Source organism: Thunnus albacares, chromosome 16, assembly GCF_914725855.1.
Source record: "Thunnus albacares chromosome 16, fThuAlb1.1, whole genome shotgun sequence".
NCBI classification, from domain to species: Eukaryota; Metazoa; Chordata; class Actinopteri; order Scombriformes; family Scombridae; genus Thunnus; species Thunnus albacares.
The window spans coordinates 7,967,282-7,991,866 of NC_058121.1; the positions used below are offsets into that span (position 1 = coordinate 7,967,282).

Below are 24,585 nucleotides of genomic sequence, written 5' to 3' on the forward strand. Positions count from 1 at the left end.
GTCTCCAGTGTGGTTCCCAATAAGAATTTGGTTCTCAACTGGGAGGTGTCATGACCATCAGTAGCTGACTAGAGAGAGAAATATCTCCTTAAATCCTCTTCTGCGTTCTTGTGTGCCCTGCCAGACATCTGGACATGGTCTGTTTTATGACCTGCAACTTGAGCTAATGCTCTGCCTGAATCCAGTATACCACAGCATGATTTGTATTGTCAAGCTGTCTCTTAAAAAATCTTGCCAAAGTACACATTCTTCTCAATCACAACCTTTTTTTTTGTCATAGTGGGCATTGATTTATAGCCAAGGCTAATAGCTGGAACATTGTAATGGGGGAAATCAATAGTCGGTCGTTGTAAAGTTTACATTTATGGAGTTTTTTGTGGATTAAATTTTGACTTTGAGAACACCTGACTTTAGCAGACTAATCCTTAAATCAATGGTAATAGGTCTGAAGTTGAGAAGCTAGAATGGCATAAACACAATGCTGAAAATCACAACTGTTGTATCAGGAGCCTTCAGATCTCTGCTAAAGGATAAATGAGAGATTTTTAGTATGTTATCATTTGTGTTATGTGTTAATTTTAGAGATGGGTAGGTTGCCCTAACACCAGGAGTTGGTGTAAAAGCATCTGGTTAAGCTTGTCCCTTTGGCCTCAGGCACGGGCTATACTGCCAGCCCATACTATAGCTTTACCAGCTCTGACCTGTTTTGCCCTCCTCTTTTTTTTTCATCCTTTCCGTTTTTTTCTCTCCGCTCTCCAAAACCCTACACGCCCTTCCCATTTCTGTCATCTCCCATCGTCATCTGTCTGCAACCCCTCTGATTTCTCCCACCTAACTTTCCGCTCTGAGTGCATTCAGTGAATTTCAGACAGAGCTTTTGCCTGGATCATATTAATCCGTTTTCTGATCGGCCTTGTCTGTCAGTGTTGGTCAGAACCGCAGCTCCCTGTACTTCCCCAGACAAGCTTGATGGATTATGCAGTTGCTTTTAAAGCTCTCACTCCATCGCATTCCTAAGATTGAATGGTTACTTACTTACTATTAGGTGTGTTTAAGAAGTCATGTAAAAAACACTGAATTCTTTTTTAGGTTGTCAGGCTAGTATCACACACAATATTTTTTTGGATTTTCTCATGAACTCTAAAACAACCCAGTTAAAACTGGATTATTTGGTTTCATATTTAACTCCCCCGTGTCCCACAGACTGAGGTATGTAATCATTAACTAGTAATATTAACAGAGCATGACTAATGGACAAGTTCCTGTGAGAGTGTGGCCTTGCTAAGCCAGTCAAAGTTAGGCTATGCAGCATCAGTCACCACCAGTGTTTCAGTGGAAACTGGTGGGGTGGAACAGAAGGTCATCCGCACAGTTACTGTATATCTTATTGCTGAAGTTTGAAGGTTGATTTGTTTTCCCAATATGTGGGCCATGAATGCAAAAACTACAGGCTATTTTCTGAGAATCAGGCAGACTCATGTATTATTTGTCCCCAATCAGAAAAACAACAGCAAAGAATGAAACTGTTATGTTAATGGATAAGCAGTGGTAAAAAAAAAAGTATACTGGTGTTGGGAAGCATTTACTAGCCCAAAGTAATATCTACAGATCTTTGATTTCTATTCGCTAGGGAAATATGAGTTGAGACTGTGAGATACAGTATGATAGGATGGAAGACAGATGTTGGCTTCATAGTTGACTCATGCTCGGGTTATGTTTGTCCTTTCATCAACTAAGCAACTGTGGGTAGTGGTAGAAAGAGTGTGTATGTACTGAGCAACTGTTCAAATGTGTTCCAGTTTGCATAGAGTAGGTTTCCCCCCAGATTGGCATGGGTGGACCATTAGCAAGCCTCATTAGGCTTAACGCCAGCATACAGAAACAGACCAGAGATGGGTCCAGGGTCCAGGTCAGCAGTCTGTACTAATAGCCTGTCGTATGGGGAGATGGCATCGGAGCTGACTGGGTTAGGCTTAGAAGATAAATGTGTGTTTGGAGAAGAAATCAGATTTAGTTTGGTGTTGAGAATTGAAATTTGGCAAAAGTTTAAAAGTCTTTACAATACTAAGTTAGGAGTGGAAGTAATGTTGTTTCTTCTTCTTTGCTTAAAATGGATGTTAATCCCAAATATTGCTCTTTCAGTGGTTAAAAAGTCTGTCATTAGCGATTATTAATCACTAGTTATACATTTTCAGCATGTTTTTGTCTTGTCAGTATGTGTGAAATTACAATCAGTAGATGAAGATGATGATGTTGATTCCATTCTATGTTTATTTACCTTCACTAACCACATCTCTGAATTGTTACCAGATGTTGATTGGAAATGCATGCAGCCATACTACTGCAAACTAGCTGCACCCTTTTTTTTTTTGAGGAATGAAAGTTTACTATGAATTAAATAGGAAACTCTAGTGTATTGTAATCTCATTCACAAGATTACATGGCATCTTGGAATTCAGATCTTCGTCGGATTGTTCACACAAGAGCTTCGGTGTTCTGCTAATACCTCACAGGAAACAAATTCCTTGCGCGGCTCAGATGACTTTTTTTTTTTTTTTTTTACATATTATCAATACCACTTAGCTGACTCTCTATTTAAAATGAATTGGTCTTTTTCAAAGCTTGACCAATTAACCTCTCAATCACATCAGGCCACGACCTCGCAGATTGTGTTTGTCAGCCCTGTCAAACCGAGATGCCTCTGGTCTGGGCAAACAAGATAATTACTGGACTGGTGATATCTGGTGGGAATTAGAATATGAATGTTTGTAGTCATGAGTACAAATCACAAATCAAGGCATCTCAAATGAATTCACAGACCACACAGATGGAACTTATTACAAATGTTTCTACAGTCTGCAGAGTTGGCGATTGCTGCTGCCGCAGTTCTCCAGGAAATCCAGCCAGCCTCTCCAGAGAGGAAATGAAATATGTGTGTTGGTGTGTGTTTAAAAACAACTGCCAGATCACTTGTTTGAGATGTGATTTCACTCCACACTCCACGCCTGTTAGCCTTTGTCACCAACTGTACTGGTTAGCATTCAGTTTGAGGCATATTTTGGGATTTTCCTTTGCATCCTTTTCTTTGGTGCCCATTCACACTAGTAGGGTATGAGCATTATAATAAATTCTATTACTGCTCTAATGGATGACATTCATTAGACTGTGGCAATTAAGGCTCGTGCCTCATTATAGTCATGATGACTTTTAGAATCTTGTTAGTGTGTTTGATGAACTTCGAACTTGGTTTACAGCAACCATTCGGAGATAATCCAGCACTGATATTTTGATCCCAGAGGCTTTTAGAGTTAATTTAAACAAGCTGAAAGATTTTTGGCTCCTACAAAAGACAGAAACTGTTGATTTTTCATATTGCGGTATATCCCCCTTGAATATAAACTAATAATAACAATAATAACAGTGGAATAAAATATAAAGAGTCATTAAGTTGCACACACTTTCCTCAGTCACAGTTCAGAATTTACGTCATCAAAGGGAAAGCTACTGACACTTGCTTTTGATGTTCACTCTGTCTCTGTATCTTTTTTTCATCAGCACACTGTTGTAAAACAGGTCATCGCTCTCAGTTGGATTTTGCTCCTTGGATATGAAAATCAAATCAAACTTAAGTCTCTACAGAGGGAAATACCAGTAAGACCAAAACCAGATTCCAGTCTTTCAGTGATGTTGGACACTTCTATCTTAAGGAATATGAGAAGATATACGGTACCTGTTGGGATTATAATGAAAAAACATCTTTTTGTCTGGATAGTTCAACATATACAGTGAGTCTGCAAAGCCATTCTCTATTCATGTTTCTATTTCTTGGTTTGGGTAGGGCCCTATGATTTCCATGTGGCGGAAAACATGGATGGAACTGCGGAATTTGATATTAAAAGTCGAATCAACTGTAAAACGCGCAATATTGTTGAATTTGCCAAAATGTGGATGCAATTTATAAAAGTCAGGGTTTTCCCACCATTATAAGACTTAGGCGCAGCGCCTAAACGTTTTTTTCACAGCGCCTAACAGAATGAACAGAAAAAAAACTATTCTGAGAGTCTCTACCACGTCTTGGTGTCATTTACAGACATGCTGTTTCTGTCTTCCACTGTATGTGTTGGACTTTGACTGAGGGCGAGGTTCAGCTCCCCCCCCACAACAACTACGACAACTAGGCTCATACTGAAAGTGCAATAAAAGCTTCACAACAACTACATCATCACTTCCATCCCGAGATAAGCTGAGATAAAATCACCAGTGCCTCCGCTTTGATTAATTTTATTATAACAGTACCTTATTTGAACCTGTGTTACCATGTTAACTGCAACTGTGGCATAAAATGGTGTTATAAAACAATAATATCGTTTATCGCAACAAAAGTAGTTATCGCGACAAGCCTAGCTGTATCCAATCAGTGCATCCCTCACAATCACTTGATTCATTTGTCCCCGGGTCACCAGGGTGAACTCATCATCCAGTTGCGCTGAATCTAATTCGGCTAACTTCACCATGTACATCATTCTTTATTTGAGAAAGTATCCGCTTCTCTTTCAGATTCACCGGAGAGCTTTCAAGCTGTGTCATCTGCAGTTCGTCGGCCTTGACCAGATAGAGCGATCAGCGGTGAGTATCCAGCTTTTTCTGTCGGGTTCGAGGGTCTTCTGTCCATGCACCGGTTCAGACGAGTGTGGGGGGATAAATTCATCAGGCAGCGCCGGTACAGCTGTTGTCAAGGTTACTGTTATTCTGCTGCACGTATTCTTTCCTCTAAAGTTCTCGAAGTGAAAATCACTTTATTGCAGGAGAGAGAACACCAATTTTAGTCCGTCCTTGTTGCCGCCTTTTGTTGAAAAATGTGCTACATCAGGCTACTATCAAGTTTTTAGCGACAGGCTTCCCTTTTCAAATCCTCTTTTGAACAAACGACCAGCATCCATTTTTCTTCTCTAAAATGTTCTCTTTATTTCTCAGCTGTTATTTGTTTAGCTCAAGAATTTTTTCATCCAATCATGATGTTTTCCATGAAGAACTAAATATGCTACATTCCCACACCTCATAGAGGAAATTAGTGTCGCTCATTATCGCTGCGATTGTGTTGAAAAAGATTCAACACCACTCAATTCACCGTATATGCATTAGTCCTATCATTCACAGTCAACTTAATGGTTTTTTTCCAAGCACAAAGCACTTGGTACCAAAATTTCAATATACTACATAGACACTAGACAGATGGTGCGTATTGCAACATTTAATGTAGTTCAAATGGCTGTCAAAAATGCAAATGGTTAAAGGTCTGGTTGTCCTATATGATATAATATAATATAATATTGCTTTGGGAATAGTATAGATTGTAAAAATGAGGAGTAATCTGCTGTGAGATAAAAAGTGGTGAGTAGGCGGCTCTTATCTATGAGATGGAAACTGCATGTTTTGTTCCAGTAAATGCTTTGCTTCTCTCTGTGTGTATTTCTTTCTCTCTCTCGCTTCTTTTTCTTTCTCTCTCACCTCCTCCTCCAGCCAGCAATGCTGCTCTCATCCCCTCCCACACACACACACACACAAACACACACAGATACAGACACTACTATATTCACACAAGAACGAGGGAGAGAGAGAGGGGGGGGGGGGGTAGAAAGTCTGGGAATGAGAGATGGTTGCGAGAGCGAGCGAAAAACACACCAGGGAAGAAAGATAGAGATGATAATAGAAAGTGGAAGAAAAGAATATAATGAGATGGAGAGCGATCAAACAGCTAGGAAAAATGTGAAAAAAAAAAGCGTTCTATTAAAAGCCATCAGGGTCCAAAAGTAACACAAGCGGTCAGTAAAATCACCAGATGATTAAGGACCCTTAAAGTCACTCAGTCTGTTTTAATAAAGGAGATTTAATCCCAATCTTCAATATTTGTTTGAGAAAATATATGGCAGCAAACACAGACCAGCATCCTTATCTATAACATATAGACTACACATTGATTTATGTGAGCAACCTCCTTCACCAAACTGCAACACCGACTGTATAATGTCGTGTGATTATACGTGGATGTAAAGGATACACAATGGTTATATCTATATTCAATGCTAAGTCCACATCGGCCTATTATATATTGCCTGAATGGTAATGGACTGTCTTTGAACAGCCTTCCCGTCGCATATTTGCCCTGGTTTTCCGTGTTTTGCTCAGCCCCCTAGCAAACGCTGCACGGCCTTGAAAAAGTGTCAGTAGTTATATTACAGGCTCAGATGTGTTTACATGCCGCGAGACTGTGCTTTAAGGGGTTTGTATCATTATAGATGGTACCCCTAGTAGTGCTTCCTCTGCCAGCTGTGTTTCTGTGAGGGGAGGTTTGAAGGAGGGATGGATGGATGGATGCAAAGAAAAGAGGGTGATGGGATAGTTGACTTAATGGACTGACTACTCACTTGCTCTCTGTATCCATCTCTCTCTTTCCCACTTTCAGTCTCGGCATCTCATCTCCTCCCACATGCTCTCACTTTGAGTGAGGAATCAATCCTTCTCACTTCCATTATCTCTCCCTATCTATCTCCGTCCCCTCTCCCTGCCACTTCATTCTGGCCGTTCCGTGCCAATCGAATACTCTCGCTGTGGGCACAAATGAGCGTGTGTCTCTCCAGTCCCGCAGCAATCATACCACGTCCTCATTAGATCTATTCCAGCGTACCGCCTTATCCCGCTTCAACCCTTTCCCTGTGTAATTGGGCAGAAATCTCAGCCTACCTATCAGCAGGAGCTCCAGTACAAATGCCGCAATTTACTCCTTACTGCTATAAGGGCGGTAAGCAATGTGTAGGTTTTGACAATGGCCTTAGGGTAACTATGGGTCAGTGCTGTCCAGTTCCAGTTTCAGTAAATGGGTGTATCTGAGTGAGTCAGATATTATTCAAACCACCATCTTTTTCTACCTTTTGGAAAACGGCTGCAGTCCAGACAGAAAAAGACAGCCTTGGGAAATAAAATGTACTGTGTTTCCTTCCAGGCTTTCTAGGTCAAATTAGACATTTTTTTATGGTGAATATTGTCATGTTTTTAACCTCATGACTAATGTTGAAGATATGACAGGGTTGCTTATTTGTGTTGGCCCTGCAGATGATCTGCGCAGAGTACTCTCCAGAATGTTTTGAAAATGTTTTGGATAAATAGACTTCAGTAATACAATCAATAAAACCTTGCAGGCTACCTTCTAAAAAACCAGTCATTTCACTGTGCATGGTTGATTCAAGCAATCATTGTGAAAGCATCTATTCTGTCCAAGTATTGAGTCTAAAAAAAAAACTATAAATGTGATTTATATCTCCCAAAGGACCCTCAACAGACATTTTTTAGGGATCACATTTGTGCAATATCCATGTTACATTCATTCATACAATACATAACTCTCTCAGAAATAAACAAGTGTCGAGCATGAGAGAAGACAAAACGAAGGAAACATGGAAGCAAAACTTCTTCATCTCTTTAGTTTTGGCTTCATGTCGCACTATTTTTAGAGCTTGTATTTCTACAAGATTAGTGGGTTGTGTGGCACTAAAAACTGCCAAGCATATAAACACAGTCTTTACATTTATGGAAATTATGCGTGATCCTCAGAAAAAAAACAAAAAAAAAAAAGTAGTTTATTTATATAGCATCATTATATAGTAAATGTTACAAAGTGCTTTGCAATAAAAGACAGAAGCTGTAAACATAAAAATACAGACACAATAAAAACACATTCATAAAAGCCAGTGGTGGGTGGTGTCAAAGACTAAACACAGTGTGGGAAACCTACAGTGTTTGCTCTGTGGAACCATTTTCAAAGCTAAAAAAGTTCCCCCTTGAAGTAAAGCATATATGTTGCGGATTGCGATTCATGAGATTTCTAAACACATTGAGGAGGAGGCAAAAATATATGTAATATTAACATGTGACTGGGTAACAATGTAGTAACAATGTAGAAATGTTGGCAATAATTGGAAGGGACATCCCGAAACCTTGATCAAAGAGTTTTTTTTTGGAGACTCTGTACTTGCTTGTCTCTGAGTTGCAGGAATATTATATTCTAATAGTGGCAGCTGGAGGTAGTCCTAGTTGAAACAGATCATGTGTTGATAAAAACACTAGAGTAGTGTTAACACACCCTAACACTCAAGCAGATAATCTGTTGTTTATTGAGCTGTTGCAGAAGCAGTTTGTAAGTGTTTTTATTTCTTGAAAGTCAGTCTCACCCAGACTCCAGTCTTGAGTATGAATGGCTCACCCATTCCATATCCGACCTGTCACTTCCTCAGGGGAAAGCAGGAAGAGGAAGTGGCTGAGATGTGTTTCCCGTTGGAATGTGAGACAGCTTCCTTGGCCGCAGTTAAAGGCTGGCACAGCCCTGAGTCGGAAAGCCACAGGAAGGAACAGGGCTTCCTCACTTGACTGCACATTACGGCCTCCTGCATTAAACTTTTACTTTATCCACACCTTTTATACAAGGTATATGCAGCTAGTTTTATACTGAGGCCATTAGTCTAGTCTCTCACAAAGCTATTCCTTCTTCACACCTTTGCTCCTTTTTCCTTTTATGAACATATCCATTTGCTGTCATATCTTGTTTATATTATCAAAAGGTGTTTTTAGACTCTCATTGTGATCATCATCATCCTCTGACATGTTCAAGACAAAGGCCTTGACTTGGGCTTTCTCACAGCATGATGCATAGTAGGGGTGCTTCTATCATTCCACGTAGAACTGATAGTGACCAATTTCATGTTATTATGATCTGCTGATCCAGTAGCCAAACAGTCCCCATTCATAATCATTTTTACATAAATGTTCTCCATAACAGACCCTTGGGAAGACACAACTTTGCTGTTTGGGAAACAGTGTTATTTTTATTGTTAGACTTGTTAGACATCAAAATTTCAGTTATTGAATGGACATTGCAGCTGATCGGACTGATCTGATACATCATAACATAACTGAGTTGACAGATAAATTACAGATTAAACTCAAGCGTATCACTCCCAAATTTTATATTATATATTCTGATTCACCATCTAGTTAAAAATAGTGCATCTGTGGTAATTGTAGGTCTGGTCAACAAAACAACCATAAACAACTTTCTTCATTTATTAGAGAGACTTTTGTTTTCATGATCTGTTATTTCCCCAATGAACTTTTATTATGGATAAAAAAACACATTTCAAGCATTATTTATTGTCGTTTTCATTCAGTCACATGTGAGGCTGAGGTTTGATGTGAGTTACATAATTTCCATTTTCCTTGAAACATTTAGTCTAATAGATAACTTCAAGTATTCAAAAGACACCCTTAACATATTCTGGGTTATTAAATAATGAATTCAAAATCGGAATATCAATTAATATAGACACAAGTAATTAATAAATAATATAAATACATTCTGCCAGTAGAGATGGTTCTCGTGCTTCTGAGAAGGACACAGTATAAATAGAGAATGTGGGTTTTATTCATGTGCAGGTGTTTGTCAAACGGGTAACAGGCTACAGAGAGAGAACACTGCTGCTCTGGCAGTGATCACCTTTTTTAGTATTAGCACGGTGCACATGTGTGCAGACCCAAATTCCATTAAACGTCGCTAGAGCTGTTAAAGCCGACTGACAGCTGATCCATCTGTGATCAGCTGCTGCCATCATCAGAAATGGACATTGCTTCATGCGATGCTCCAGAGGAAAGGACGCCTCATTTCTCTAAAAACACATTTACTCCTGTCCTCTCTGCTTGCAACATTTCCTTGCATCTTCATTGGGAAGGACTAAGATGCAAAGAAGAGACGCAAGTGAGGGAAATATAGGTGCAATTTAAGGGAATTGAGATGTACACTATGTTAGGTAATAGTGAGGATATTGTTTAAAGAAATTTAAAATGGGAATACAGAATGAGGAAAATCACTTTCGGAACCAGCGGTCCCTCCTACTTTGCAGCTTGATTACCACTAAGCCTTATGGCTGCACCAGCTACTAACAGGTCACAACATATACTGAATGTCAAGATAACAAATGACAACCTGCAGCCGTGACACACATTGAAAATGATTTACAATATCACATCTTGTCATACTATGTTACACTTGATCTTTTTGTCAATTTTAGAAACAATTACCAAAATATGCTTCTGTAGATTTCTTTTCAAAAAATGTGCATTTCTTTTAGTTTTACATAGCTGTTGTATGTTAGAAGGTTGTGCTTGTAATTTTGTGTAGAATTCCTCTGTGGCTTTATTCATAATTCCCTTATTTGTCATTCATCAAGACATCATTTCTCACCTACTGTCCACGTGTCTGTCTGTCTGTTTATCCCGCTGTTCCGGCTCCTTCTTACATAGGCATACACACATACACAAGTACATGGAAGAGTGAGCTGCTTTCATTTCTCAGTCCTACTCACTCCTCTCCTTACTGCAGTGCTGTTCCAACTCACTGTTGCCCACGCAGAGCTGCACCATTTTGGAAATCTGCAGCTCTTTTCTGATGGATGTAATCCATGGCTTATTTTCTGTGGCTATAGAAGTCACCTGTGCTGTGAATCAATGAATAGCAGGACATCATTTTTTCACTGTCAAATTGTTTTTTCAATTATCTCAAAATGTACTGTACATCGTGTTGCCAGTAAAAATTGAACCTTGAATTACAGAGTTGAAACAGAGCTAGTGAGACCATGTTAAGATGTACTTCCATCTAAGAACATATAATTATCATCTACATTTCTGTTTCTGTCCCTGCCTTTCTTCTTCCATCTCTGGACTTTATGTACCAGTATTTTGCAATGCATCAAATTGTTTTTCTTGTTTAACAGCAACCCAGATTTGCTTTGGATATATGCATTTTAGGTTTGTTTACATGCATTTGTTAATTTTTGCATAGAATAATCCTTGCATTAAAGGGAGACCTATTATGCTCATATCCAGCTCTACATTTTATTCTGGAACTCCATTGGAGTAACTTTGCATGATTCACAGTTCAAAAAACTCCTTATTTATCTTATACTGGCCCTTTATTCAGCCCCTCAGTTCAGCCTCTGTCTCTAACAGGCAGTTTTAGCTCTTGTCTCTTTGAGCCCCCCCTCGTGAAGAGCCCACTCTATCTGATTGGCCAGATTTCTGGAAGCCTGCTGAGGTGTAGCCGTATCAGTCGTGTTAAGTTACCACTGATGCAAACCCAACAATTCTTGCTTTACTGCTTTGAATAAAAAGCTTTTAAATGAAAAAATAACAGGAGACTTTTATTGTGAAGAATTTACAGGAAATTAAACGTGTTCCTCACCGAATTGGCAGAGCTTCGTTAGCGATGCTAAAAACCAGTTGACACAACAACATATGGAGATATATATTTATTTTGTCTAGCAGATCAGTCAGAAATAATGCAGGGAGGAAGTACAAGCAGAAACAGCCACAGTGATGATGATGTCTGACGAAGAGATGCATACGACCAGCACACCTCCAAATGGTAAACTACTTTGCTCTGCTGTGTGATAGAAAAACACTCACAGTGTGCCAGCTCAACTTGAGTCATGGCTTGGTGTGACTACCCCCAAAACGATGGAAAAATGCCATGATGTTAGTGGAGCGGAGCAGTGAACTGGCGCGCTGTGTGTGGAGCAGATGACCATATAAAGAAATCCGTCACGAGTTGACGTCAGCTCGGGCTGAAAGTAGAAAAAAAGTTTGAGGAGTGTGAAGCCTTTGCTTTTTGCTCACAGGGATTACTTCTACATACGTTTACTACAGTATTTGACACTTTGGCCTCATTTAATATGAACATCTGACATTATATATATGACTGAAAATAAGGAAAAACATAATACGTCCTCTTTAAATCAGATTTATAGAGATGCGCTGATCCACTTTTTTTCAGTGCCGACCAGATTCTGATACCTGAATTTGGATATCTAACGAAACCGATACCAGACCTCTTTTTTCCTGAATACTATTACTATTACTGTATTACTGTATCATTGTTATTATTATTGTTGGTATTGTTGGTATTATGTTTAAGGTTACATAATGCTGCAGTAAACCACACAGGTGTGTGTGGAGTGTGACTTTACTTTTCCGATACTTTCCACTGGGGAGTTGTGCTGACCCAAAACAGCATGCAGACAGAAACTGGGGTTAAAAACAAATTAGTTTATTATTTAGCTAAAACACAAGTTAAGAACAGATTTAAAACACAGGTTAAAAGTCAAAGTCTCTTAGAAGAAATAAAACATCACTAAAGAAAAATAAAATGCATCAGTTGCAAAAGGATCCAGTTTCCAATTTAGCTAAGAGCAGTCCTGTTTTAGCTTTGGTTGCAGCATGCGGGTGGTCTCTAGTCCCTGACCGCCTCGTGGCGTCTCCAACTGGCAAATACGGAGGGTGAAAACAAATCAACAGACTTATCTGTCTCGGTCTCCTACTGCATCAATAGTCCAGCTATATTAACTAATAGGGATGAGCCAAAATAATAGCGCACCTTCACCACTTTTCAGCTTTTCCACAAAACGTGTCCCTCTTTCCTGCAGCGGCCTGCGGGTGCAGCGTGCCGTGTTTGCTGAGCTCCGTCTCCTTCCCTCTGCCTCACTCGCAGCTTCTGTGGGGTGTCGGCTGTTCTCCAAGCTTTTACGCTCTCCTTATTCGCGACCAGGCCATAAGCTGGCATCTTCTCTTCGTTCTTAGATACCTATATATGTTCGTGAGCTCTGCTTCTCTCCCAGCTGGCCAAAACAACAGACTATGGAATCTGGATCTGTACGTGGGTCGGTAAACATCAGTCCGAAATCCGATGAGCGAATGACGTCAGTATTGGCACCTGATACTGACATTTGATTGGATCAGCCCCAACTCTAATGATTTGAATATGACAAAGCCCATGTCTCTTACCAGGTTTCATTAGTCTTTGGCTTTGCTGACAGGGTCTTAGATTGGTTTCCATTTCCATTTTTTTTGCTGTCCCTCTCAATCCTGTTTGTTTCTCCCTCTTGCTTTCTTCCATTTTTTCCCCCTTCTTAAACGCCCCACTCTTTAATACATTTAATTTCCCATCTTTCTCTACATATCTCCTCTCCATCCTCTTTCTCAACACCCTCTCCTCTCTCTCTTGCTTTATCTCTCCACAGTACATCAGCCCCCAGCCACCATGTTAATTACACCATAGTTCTTTTTCTCTATTATTCACCACTCTGCTATTTCTGTCACCCTCACTGCTGTGCCTGCTTTTGCTGCGTTGCCAGCATTTTGCTAGGGTCTGCAGTGGCTGTTGAAATGAGGGTGGGGGCGTGTACTGGTGCCCAATTCAACAACAAATGGCTGTTTAGCGTCATCTGATTGGCACAGATTAGAGGGCTCTTTCTTGGTGGTGGTGCGGAGGTGGCTCTTGGAGAGGACCAGGCAGCTTCATTGCTGCTGTCATAGCACAGCTGACTGAAGCACTTGCCTGGAATGTGTTTTACCATTCTAATGAGATTTTGTATGTAACTGCATGGATGAAGACACCAAAAACGGGTTAGTTACTGCTCACATAAAGCCAAGTTTCACCTGATTAATTGTTTTATTTTTAACATTGCCACCTCTCTGCTGAGGTCGAACCTGCCTACAAACAGATCAAACAGCCCGACCAGTGGGATGGGAAAAGTAATCACTTCTTGAATGCATTACAAATCTCTCTTGAATAGATTAGCATTGATGCACAAAACTTCTTAATCGAAATTCAGAAACTTCCCCAACGCTATTAAATGTTGACTGCTATGCTAATAGCCAACCACTTGCCTCTGCCTGGCTGGCTTCTTTTCTATACCTTAGTGAAGGCACATTTTGTGGAAGAGGGGATAATGACTGAACTTGTTGAACATGATTTTAATCAGCGCCTTGACCTTGTTTAGTTTAACAAAGTTAAATTAACCAGTCCTGACAAGTATGCTACGTGTTTTGTAAAAAACACATGGCTTTAATGAATTGTAACTTTGTGTATTTCAATATCTGATCCAGTGCTTTTTACTAATATTGTACTCATACCAATGGTATTGAATTAGTGCTGTACAGCTACTGCCATATCCCTCTGAGGCTGTAAAACCTGAACAGTATCCTTAAAACATGATCCCTGCAGCTTGGTTTGTTTCACTTGATAATTTTTAGGCACTAAAAGGGGTATAATAGATGGTCTGGAACCTATCAGATTAGACCTTCGTTCAGTCTGTGTGTGTGTCTGAGTGTATGTTTATGTTCTCCACTGATAACTTTTTTAAAATTATTATCTTACGGAGACACCCAAGAATGAACAATGTGCAACAGCATGCGTTTTGCAGTAAATGTCAACAAGTGCTATCCTTTGTTAACCTTGTAATGTAATGACTCTTAGCAAAGTACTTTTCTCAAATTAGCCCTTTTGCTACAACTTCTGTGTCTGGCTTGGGTTATGTTTAGGTAATTCAGTTTAAGCTACTGTATTGTGCTACACTTGCTGATTGTTAACAGTAGTGATTTGTATTGAAGATTAAAGACAGAAGGTGTATATGTACCAAGAGTAATGTTGGGCACCATAGCTTAACAGACAGAAAACAAGAGCACCACACACAGATACTCGGAACTTTAACTAAAATTATAATATCCCTCCATTTCCCTCCATTTTTTTAAAAAAAGATGACTGGTAATGCAAAACTCACATCTGAGTCAAAATCTTTCATTTGTAGTAACCCTGTTGGGGCAGTTGGTGTATTACATCAAGGATGGCTTAGTTTATGCAACAGGTTTTATGTCCACTGGATTTACAGTTCAGAAATTGAATTTATGTAGTGCCCTATCTGTCCATTTAGTAGCCACCTGTCGGCCTCATGGATGGTTGTACAGCCTGAACCAAGCCTGGATATTACTTAACGGGGTTCCCTCAACAGATTGACATGGAACAGAAAATGTGCATGGTGCAATATCCCAGCATCATAACTGTACAAACTGAACCTGTATGTGTTGCATAAGCCATTTAAAATCCATTCTACAGAGGCCAAAACGATTCAATATCAACTAGATCCAAGAGGACCTTACAGTTGGACATGTTTGTTCTACTCCTGCCCAGTAAAATACAGTGTGCCCAAATGAAGTCAGCACAATTATAGAGTTGTTTTTCTGCAGTTCGTTGGAAAGAACATTTTGATTCAACTCACGACAGGTGAAGCCATGCTCACCTGTTGTTCATGTGAATTTGTTGTTGGCTAAATATTAAAAGTGACATCTCAAGTGTGAATAACAGAGTGATCTTACAGTGAGAGGGGCAGTGATAGTTTGAGTTGTGAGGTAACATAGTTACATCACTATTATCAGCCTATACTGTAAATAGCAGACCAGCCTGCAGGGAAAATCACTTTACCTATCCACCAACCAACCAACCCCCACCCTCCCAAAATCCTCTCTGCTCACCATAAATAATAATAGATCAGGCTGTCACGAGGGCAATTGACTGTATGGACCTGATTCATCAGACCTCAAACGACCCAAATACCGCTGTCTTGTGTGAGTGTTTAAAAGCCACAGTGATAGTGAAGATCAGAGTAGTATAGCTTTTGGCTGGATATGGATCAGCAGTGCTTTAAAGTTTAGTTCAATACAGAGGCACTGCCAAAATAACAGATACTTTTTTCAGTATTATACAAACCAGTAGAGGTGCAATGGATCACTCAACTCATTGTTCGGATCGTATCACAGTTTTGAGTCACGGATTGGATCATTTCTCAGATCAGCTTGGAATGCTGTGTTCTCAACAAAAGCAACAAAAGAAATTAAATTAAAATAAATATCAAAGTTTTTGCACTGTACAAAAAACTAGAAAAAAGTCCTGATTGGCTACTTATTCTTACAGCCTTGAAACGCTGGGCACATTTCAACACTCTACAAAAAACTTGTATTCAAGTCCTAATTGGCTGGATCAATCGAAAGATAAAGTGATCACTGTAAGGCCTAAAGGAAAAATTGTCACTTGGTGCATTCAATTTGCTTATAATTGTGTCCTCTCCTTCATGAGCACTGGAGTCAAAAAAAGACTGGATAGGTGAAAGCAAGCAAAGTAGTATTGTTACCATGTTGCATTAAACTATATAGTCTCTTTTCAGAACAGTGCTCATGAAGGAGATATGGACATAAGCAAATAAAATGGGGCCCTTACTTTTTGCAGCACAGACTGCATGTTGGATCACTACACGCCATTCTCCTGGGTCGTTTAAAGAAAAATTCCAGGGCTTTCTGGTAGTCCATCTCAGCCACGGGGGGTCTGTTTATTTTGACTCGCATACAGGCTGTCAGGCTTTTCCCCTGCAGCCTGTTTCTGAGGTCTGTCTTGATCTACTGAAGAATTCAATTCAATTCAATTTTATTTATATAGCGCCAAATCACAACAAAAGTCATCTCAGAGCACTTTCCACATAGAGCAGGTCTAGACCGTACTCTTTAATTTACAGAGACCCAACAATTCCTCTGTGAGCGAGCACAATATGAATAATGAATGAATTATGAGTCATTACATAAGTACAGCTATTGCCAATTAGAATTGACCAACAAAAATGCAACTTGGCAGAGCACATACCTACATAAACTGCTAACACGCTAACAGACAGGGGAAAATATAATAATCTGAGCTTGGTTTATCCTGTTCATGGTGGAGAAGTCTCTCAACTGCCAGTACAGCTGCCAGGTTCCTCTGAAGAGTTGAAATAGCTGTGTCCTGGGACAGCCATCTTTTGTCCTTTACCTCCTAATAAGCCAAGAACACATTGGGAGATTTATAAGTCTAAGACAGTGGAGTGGAAGATTATATCTAAAGAAGGCATGTAAACATACTTGCAAATGACACTTCAGACCCATTAGATGCTGGTTTGGACGTTCTTCAAAATTCCTGTTAGCAACACACTGTCTGTCCTTGACTTGTAACTACAGCAGTTGGTTTATTTTGTCTTCAATGAGACATTAAGTTTTGCAATTAATCTGCGGTTCACATGCGTGCCAAACTGTGGGGGGCAATCGGTACAGATCACGGATCAACTATGTTCTATTACACCACTACAAACCAGTAAAACAACAAAACTCTTCTCATCAACAAAAGTTGAGCACAGTAGACGTTCCTGTTATTGTGTCTAAACACTGTATATATTGTGAATCAATACTGTATAAACAGGTATTGTATTATAGAACAATCGCATGTATATTCCACATTCTCACTTTATAAATGTATTTGTTTTAATATGATAAAGAGACGTAGATGAATCTCATTGCACAGTGGAGGTAAAGAGGAGGGGAACTGAGTGTTGGACCCCTGAAACACAGTGAGAGGAAGGCATGGAGGTTTGTGTTATGTGTGTGTTAAAGAGAGACGGACCTGAAGACACAGTGAGGGTGAGACAGGTATTGTTGTTTTTCTATGGAAATGGTTTGTGGCTTTGACTAAACTGCACTGCTGAGCAGGAGAAGCAGTCATACATTTGATGTTGTGGTAAACCCTGCTTCCTGTGCGTGTTCTCAATGTACTAGTTGACCCATCTTTTCAACTGTTTGCTGTGGTAACAGTACAAACATATACACACACACACACACACATACACGCTTGCACACAGGGGATGCAGGCAAGGCCATAGCTATTTGTGTCATTGTTGCACACTGTGGCCTTGAAACACTAAGTGGCTCTTACCTTTACTTATCTTCCCTCTTTCTTTTGCTCCATTTTCTATCATCCCTATCTCTTCTTTTCCCCATAGACAGGCATCATCATGGCTGTTAATCTTAAGGGATGGCATAAAGGCAGTTTGGACAGTGTGTTAACATTAGGGGTGTAACCGCACACAAAATTCATGGTTCGGTATGTACCTTGATTTTGGGGTCACGGTTCAGTTCGAGTTTGGTACAACAGAAAAAAAGAAAGGTAGAAAATTGAAACTAGGGGTAGGCAATATGGCAAAAATATCATTTTTTCAGGCAGGATAACGATCTATGATCTTATCATGATTCTTCTTCATGTTGGTTTTTAAGATTATTTTGCAAGTTACTGAACAGTCATCAAGATTCAAAAAAACTTTGTCTATCACATGATAGAAATTTGTCTTGCGTTAGCGGCTCACAAACAACATAAAAACATAGACTCATGAAAGACTCACATCAAATTACATTAAAACACAAACAATTCCATATATAAATAAGAGCAGGTGTACAAAGCTGCATTAAAAAGTAATGAAAGTCTATTTGGCCTCGTTTAAAATGGAAATTGCTGTGTGAAAGCAAACTAATAGTGTAACCAAACTAATTTCACAGCTGAAAAGCAAACAGTTGATGTTGTGTAGAAGCATTAGTGTGTCGTTTCGGATAACAGCAGGATGTGCACCGTTTATAAAAAAGAAAAAAAAAAGAAAAAAAATGGCACCAGCACAGTACACCAGAGCTGACATCACCATAGCTTGCAGCATGATAGAAGCAAGTGCTACCAGTTATCAGGCAAGCTAACCGGTAAACGGTGGTGTTCACCTGTAGCCCAACTGTCAGTTTAACATGATGTGCAGCAAGTGAACTTCCTAGCAGGACATGAAAACTGCTGCAGATTTCACCAGCAGATCGGAGACGTGGTATGAGGTGCTCTGTCACCCGTTAGCCTCCAGCTAGTAGACTTTGCTCTGTCACAGAGCTGAACTGATACAATGTGCACTGTAGCAAGATACTAACGATTTCTCTGTTAAGGCAGATTGTGGAGACATTTTAATCATTCACAATTTAATATTGTCATATCACACACCATAACTGAAAAAGTTTCGTCTCGATTCAGTGGAAAAGGAAAACAACCTTTCTGTTTTGTGCAAGGAGTCAGGACGCCTGCTGACAGCTGTTTTATGCTGATTTATGGTCACTCAGAACTGGTTCTTACGACGTGCTGTCCGACCATATTGGAAATCAAATGTGTTTATAGTTGTTCTGAACGGCTTAAACTATTTTGACAGTAGCTGTTTGGGTCACGGAGCATACCGAACCGAGGAAAAGATATCACCGCATCCTCACATCCCGTTAGACTCTGAATATAATAAACTTTATCAAGCTGAGATGAAAGAGCTAGAGGGTAATCCTAGTAATATTCAGTGTTTTTTTCTGTCCTCTTAGGTGCTTTTTGCAAACAGGAGATCCAGACACCCACAGTCAAAGGAGAGCAGTTTATCAAGGCCAAGGTAAGAATATTTCACATATTTCATAAAGCATGTGCTTATACCAGCTTTGGTGCCATGCAAGAAAGAGGATCTTGATTTGACGAGCCACAATGAAACAATACAAGTGTCAATGGAGCCTTGGAGAAATGAGTCACAAATATAGAAATGAGATGTTCCAGATTCGTGATTAAGTGCTTCGAATACATCTGATTGGCTAATGAGATGCTTAAAAGCTGCTGCTAAAATGGAGGTTTGAAACAGTGTGGTCATATGTATGAAAAGGGTCAAAGATTTTAAAACGTATTCATGCACAAAACCTTTAAGATGGCTGGAGCCAAAGCAAAATACATTAATTCCACTGTAAAGTGACAGCCACTTACTGTAACTATTACTGCACACACACACACAGACTGCTTTGTCATCAGTCAGTCAAATCTCAGTGGCTATCTCCTCCCACTACCTCCATCGCCATTCTGTGAAAGCTGGGGATCCAGGAGTGTGTGCCGTAGAATGCCTCCGCAATTTCACGCTGGACAGGAAAAAGACAACAATGACAGACTTCAGAGCACCCAAAAAGTCCCTTTTACATTTCAGTAAGCCAGAGAGGAGACCTCACCCCACTGCCAAGCCCTGCAGAGGCAGAAAAAACAGCAAAGCACGTTTATCTTTCCACACAATTACAATTTCACTTTGAAAGGCTCTGAGCTGAAACTCCAACACTTTGGACTGCCTGCTGCCTGGCAGCTTTCAAAGAGAATAATGTTTGATTTATTTTTTCTCTCCTTATCTTCTCTCTGTGTCTCGGCCTACCATTTCCTCATCCATGCTCAAACAAGCTGGGATGAAAAGATGTTTGGCTTTCAAATGGCTGTATAGCATTTAAGAACACCAGGCCACTACTGTTACATTTTGACACATGAGAGGTTTGAAATACGTGCGTTTTGTTGAGAGTTTTCATTGCAGGAATATGGTCATTGCTGATGTGTTTGTGAGTTGCAATTTGAAGTACATATGAAACTATCATTATTACTTTGAAACTTTCTGCATATACTATATAGTTAGTAAAGTTTGAGTATGACACAATCTTTAAAGGTATACTATGCAGGATTTTCCTAAAAAAACAACGTATAGACTTATACAAAAATAATTAGAGCCTGACTGATAGATCAGCCTATCCCAGATATATCAGTATTTATCGGTATCGGCATATATGTTGTCCAAGCTGATGTATATATGTCTGTGTCATAGATGTATAAAGAGCTGGTGGTCTGTGTGTCTGCTTGACTGAGGGCAGGGCTGAGCTACACACACACACACACACATAGAACAGAGAGGCCACAGCGGACAGGATGAAGCTCTGCATTCATATGAAATCCGGCAATGCGGCACCTTCCCGCAGGGTTGAGCGGAGGTGTGGGCGTGTTTATTTGTGGTTTAGAATGTAACCGTCCTGAAACAATCAGAAAATATTTTATCTGATTCACTGCTTTGTTCTTGCCAGTGCTGCTCGCTCTCTTCATTCACTCTCTAGCTCACTTGACCGCCACTGCTCCCTCTTGCTCTCTCTTACTCTCTCTTTTTCTCTCTTGCTCTCTGTCTGGTGTCAAGTCGGGGAGGAGGGGCCAACTTGCTGTGTGTTTACAAACACCAACCGATAAATCCTGCATAGTGTACCTTTAAACCAACTTAAAACTGAGAGCCAGCAATGCAACTGTGCCTGGGAAAGATGGCTTAGGTGAGAAAAAATAATGTGATGCGACATTCTTCATCATAAAGACAGAGGGCAACATATCATAATCTGAAAACCACACCCACCAGAGGGGAAAACATTTTAGCACCGTATGTCTACCAGAGAGGAAAAGGTAGTTTATAACATATGCTGGAACCCATTACATTGTATATCTAAGATGCAGTACATTAATGCAGGGGCTGACATCACGTCTACAGTAGGGATAGCACAACTGTATAGCAAACTCCACTACATAACAGGCTGGCATGACACCTTTCACAGCTGAGATGGTGAGTATAGTTTGTAAACAGAGTCGAGGAAATTACACGCACAGACATGCAATCATTTCCCATACGAGCTCTTTTTACAGTTAGCATTTCAGCTGAATGCAGGTTAGCATTTCTGTGATTTAAACATCTATTACAAACACTGCATACCTTTCAATTAAACAGTTATTTTGTTTTCACTTTCATGTCTGTTCTCTGTGACTAGCAGCGTGTCCAGGTGTTATTGTGTTATTTTTACAGAGGTAGGCCCTGTAACATTATCCACTTTTGTACTCTTAAAGTTTTTCGGTTTGGCAGCTTATAAAAACTTAGTTCTGGGTTCTTTACCCTGTTGGTAGTGCATCCCACCACACAGCAGCTTTTTGGCATTTTTCTGTTGTTTGCTAGCAGACGGAAGAGACAAGGAGGCAGCTTCACTCAATATAAAGTCAATGGAGAGCGACGGATTGTTTTCCCCTCCGGGTGGGCGGGACTTGATTGCGCTCTGTCTCTATATGGGTTTTTTTGTTTGTGTGTATGTGTGTGTAAAAAAAGAGAGAGACACTTGTGGGTGCTCACTGAATGCCTGAGTCATAATCTGGATCTTTTCCAGGTTTTTTTGGTCCTCAGGCTCTTTGTGTTACCTGTGGTGGCTTTACACCCACTCATGAACAAACACACTCACACACACACACACACAGAGATGTACTGACAGTCACACCTAAGTAGTATCTTGGCAGCAGGTGGTTGAGAGGACTTGCTGTCAAAGTTTGAGCCATAGTTTCTCTCTCTTCCTGTTTATTTGTAATTGACATTTTCCCACCTACAGCTCCAGTTGCACCCCCAGTCATCCAAGAAAGGGGGGATTTCTTTTTGAATTTCCTCTGCAGAGGTTTCTTCCATTGTTTTCCTTTATGTCCAAAGGCTTTTGGTTTCTCCTCCTTGTCTCATCAGAGAACTCGGGCTGGGTCACAAACTGTGTCAGTCGTTGGCTTGTAAAGCCCATTGAGACATTGTATTTGTTGTCAGACTTAACAGAAAACTTGATGTAACTTGACTTGACTCACCAGTCTGTGGCAATGATGTCTGTCTGGTGAAACAGGTGTATAATCGTCAAAGGTTTAGTAACATGAAAACACTCTGACACACTATTCTCTGTATAACTGCAGATTTTTGTTTTCCATTTCTTCTTTTGTTCCTTTTTAATTTAAATGTATTTAGTTCCCTGCCTCTGTACTGTTACTGAATAACTATACTGTGATTGCAAGGTGGTCTTCTGTGTTAAACATAGATCTGGGAAAAACTGCATTTTCTTTGAAGTACAATAGAGCTGATTAATGAATACAAGAACACTAATTTACTCTGCAGTCGTCTAAAAATATTAAACGCTTTCAAATTACAGTATTTCAGAGAATGATGAGAAGGAATGGATGATATGGGGTTTCAGAATTTGCAACTGAGCTTCACTCACTCACTCACATGCACACACTTGTGCTCACTAAACCCTCTGCTAAACTTTTTGTGCCCTCTCTTTTCAAGAGTCGCTCTACCACCCTGTCTCCTTTCATTGTTCAGCTCTAGCCCCTGTCAGTCAGCTTAGTCAGGTAGTCAGCTTGTCTGTACTGTAATTTTCAGGTGTGTATGAATCACTGCACTGGAGCATATTCATAGTCACGTAGTGGGGCCTGCACTGGCACACCTGTGCTGCTTCACAACAACCATAAGTCCGTAGCAACCAGAAACATTTAAAACAAGTGTAAGCAAGTGCAGTAACAATGACATCCTCATGACATAGTGCACATTAGTGAATTTATATGGTCATTTTTTTCTGGTTGATGTTTTTGGTAATACTTTATTTTATGGGTCCCATAGTTTCTTACATTTTCCATTGGAAGGTTTCTGGAAGTTAGTGTGTAATATCTGTGTAATTATAGAGAAAAATTGAGCTGGTGTTCAGTTTGTACACTTCAATTAACTAATTCCAATTAACTGCTACTAAAAGTGGATCTTTTAGTCAGTGCACAGCAGGTCAGGTGAACATGTCTTTGGAGCAGCTCTTTCAAACATATTCCCCTGGAAATTAACAGTTGCTTACAAACTCAACACAAATAACTAACTCAAACTCCTTAACTGTCTCGTCTGCATATTCCCTATATGTAGTAAAAAATTACATAGTTCATTCCAGGGACTTTACTGGGAAAATATTTGGAAATATGCATGTGTAAAGTAAATTGTGCCATGTTTCTTTTATATACAGTAGTTGCTACAGCACAACAAAGATGTTTGGTATCCATCTAAGCTGTTCAGATCATTAGGATATTTACTTAAATCATGTAATTAATGGTGTTTTTTATTAAGATGGGTCCTTGTGGACTTCACGATTATTCCACTGCAAACTAATGCACTAATTGCAATTTATCCTACTCCTTAGAACTGTTCACAATAGTATGAAGATACAGTGGTATGAACATAACAACATAACAACATTGTAGCGTTGTCTGTGACCATGACACTAAGTCTGGCATTGTCATGAGGTCATAATCACCTCACTAATCATTGCTTACTCATTCAGTGACTCACACTGACATTATGGTGATGGAATCCTATAGAGGCCACTGCTCCATGGGAGTAACAATTGCTATGTGCCAAACAGTGATAACTACAGTTGTATGCAAAAGTTTGGGCAGCCCTTGACGAATAGCATATTTTGGTGATATACATATATTTTTTTTCACTGAAAAGATAAAAACACAGCCTCTCTAGGATATGGAACATAAAACACAATATTTTCATCAAACATTCATGCATAGTTGTTTTTTTATCATAAATTGAACAAAAATAAAATAAAAAATAAAAAAAATTTGTAAAAAAATTACAAACACCATTATAGCATGTGCAAAAGTTTGGGCACCCTACATAGTCAATACTTAGTAACACCCCTCTGACAGATATCACAGCTTGCAAATGTTTCTTGTAGCCAGCTCAAAGTTTTTCAGTTCTAGTCTTTGGGATTTTCCTCTTTTCTTCTTTGCAAAAGGCCTCTAGTTCTGCAATTTTCTTGGGCTGTCTTGCATGCACAGCTCTTTTAAGATATACCCACAGATTTTCAATTATGTTTAAGTCAGGGGATTTTGAGGGCCACTCCAAAATCTTCAGCTTGCGTCTCTTGAGGTAGTCTGTGGTGGCTTTTGAGGTATGTTTAGGATCATTGTCCTGTTGTAGAAGCCGTCCTCTTTTCAGCTTCAGCTTCTTTACAGACTGTGTGATGTTTGCTACCAGACTTTGCCGGTATTTAGTGGAATCCAATCTTCCTTCCACCCATTGTTTCACTTGCCACTGGCTGTGACACAACCCCAAAGCATGATAGATCCACCCCCATGCTTATCAGTTGGCATGGTGTTCTTTTCATCAAATGCTGCTCCTTTTTTTG

General features: G+C 39.8%; 1 protein-coding gene across 2 annotated transcripts in view; it reads left to right on the forward strand.

Moving 5' to 3' along the window:
- Positions 1–24,585, forward strand: part of sipa1l1 (signal-induced proliferation-associated 1 like 1) — a 97,451-nt gene that overhangs the window by 25,980 nt on the left and 46,886 nt on the right. For both annotated transcript variants that reach the window (XM_044376921.1, XM_044376922.1), the window contains exons 3-4: positions 4,558–4,626; positions 19,117–19,181. The gene's annotated coding sequence lies outside the window, so the exon portion shown is untranslated. The remainder of the gene's footprint in view (positions 1–4,557; positions 4,627–19,116; positions 19,182–24,585) is intronic.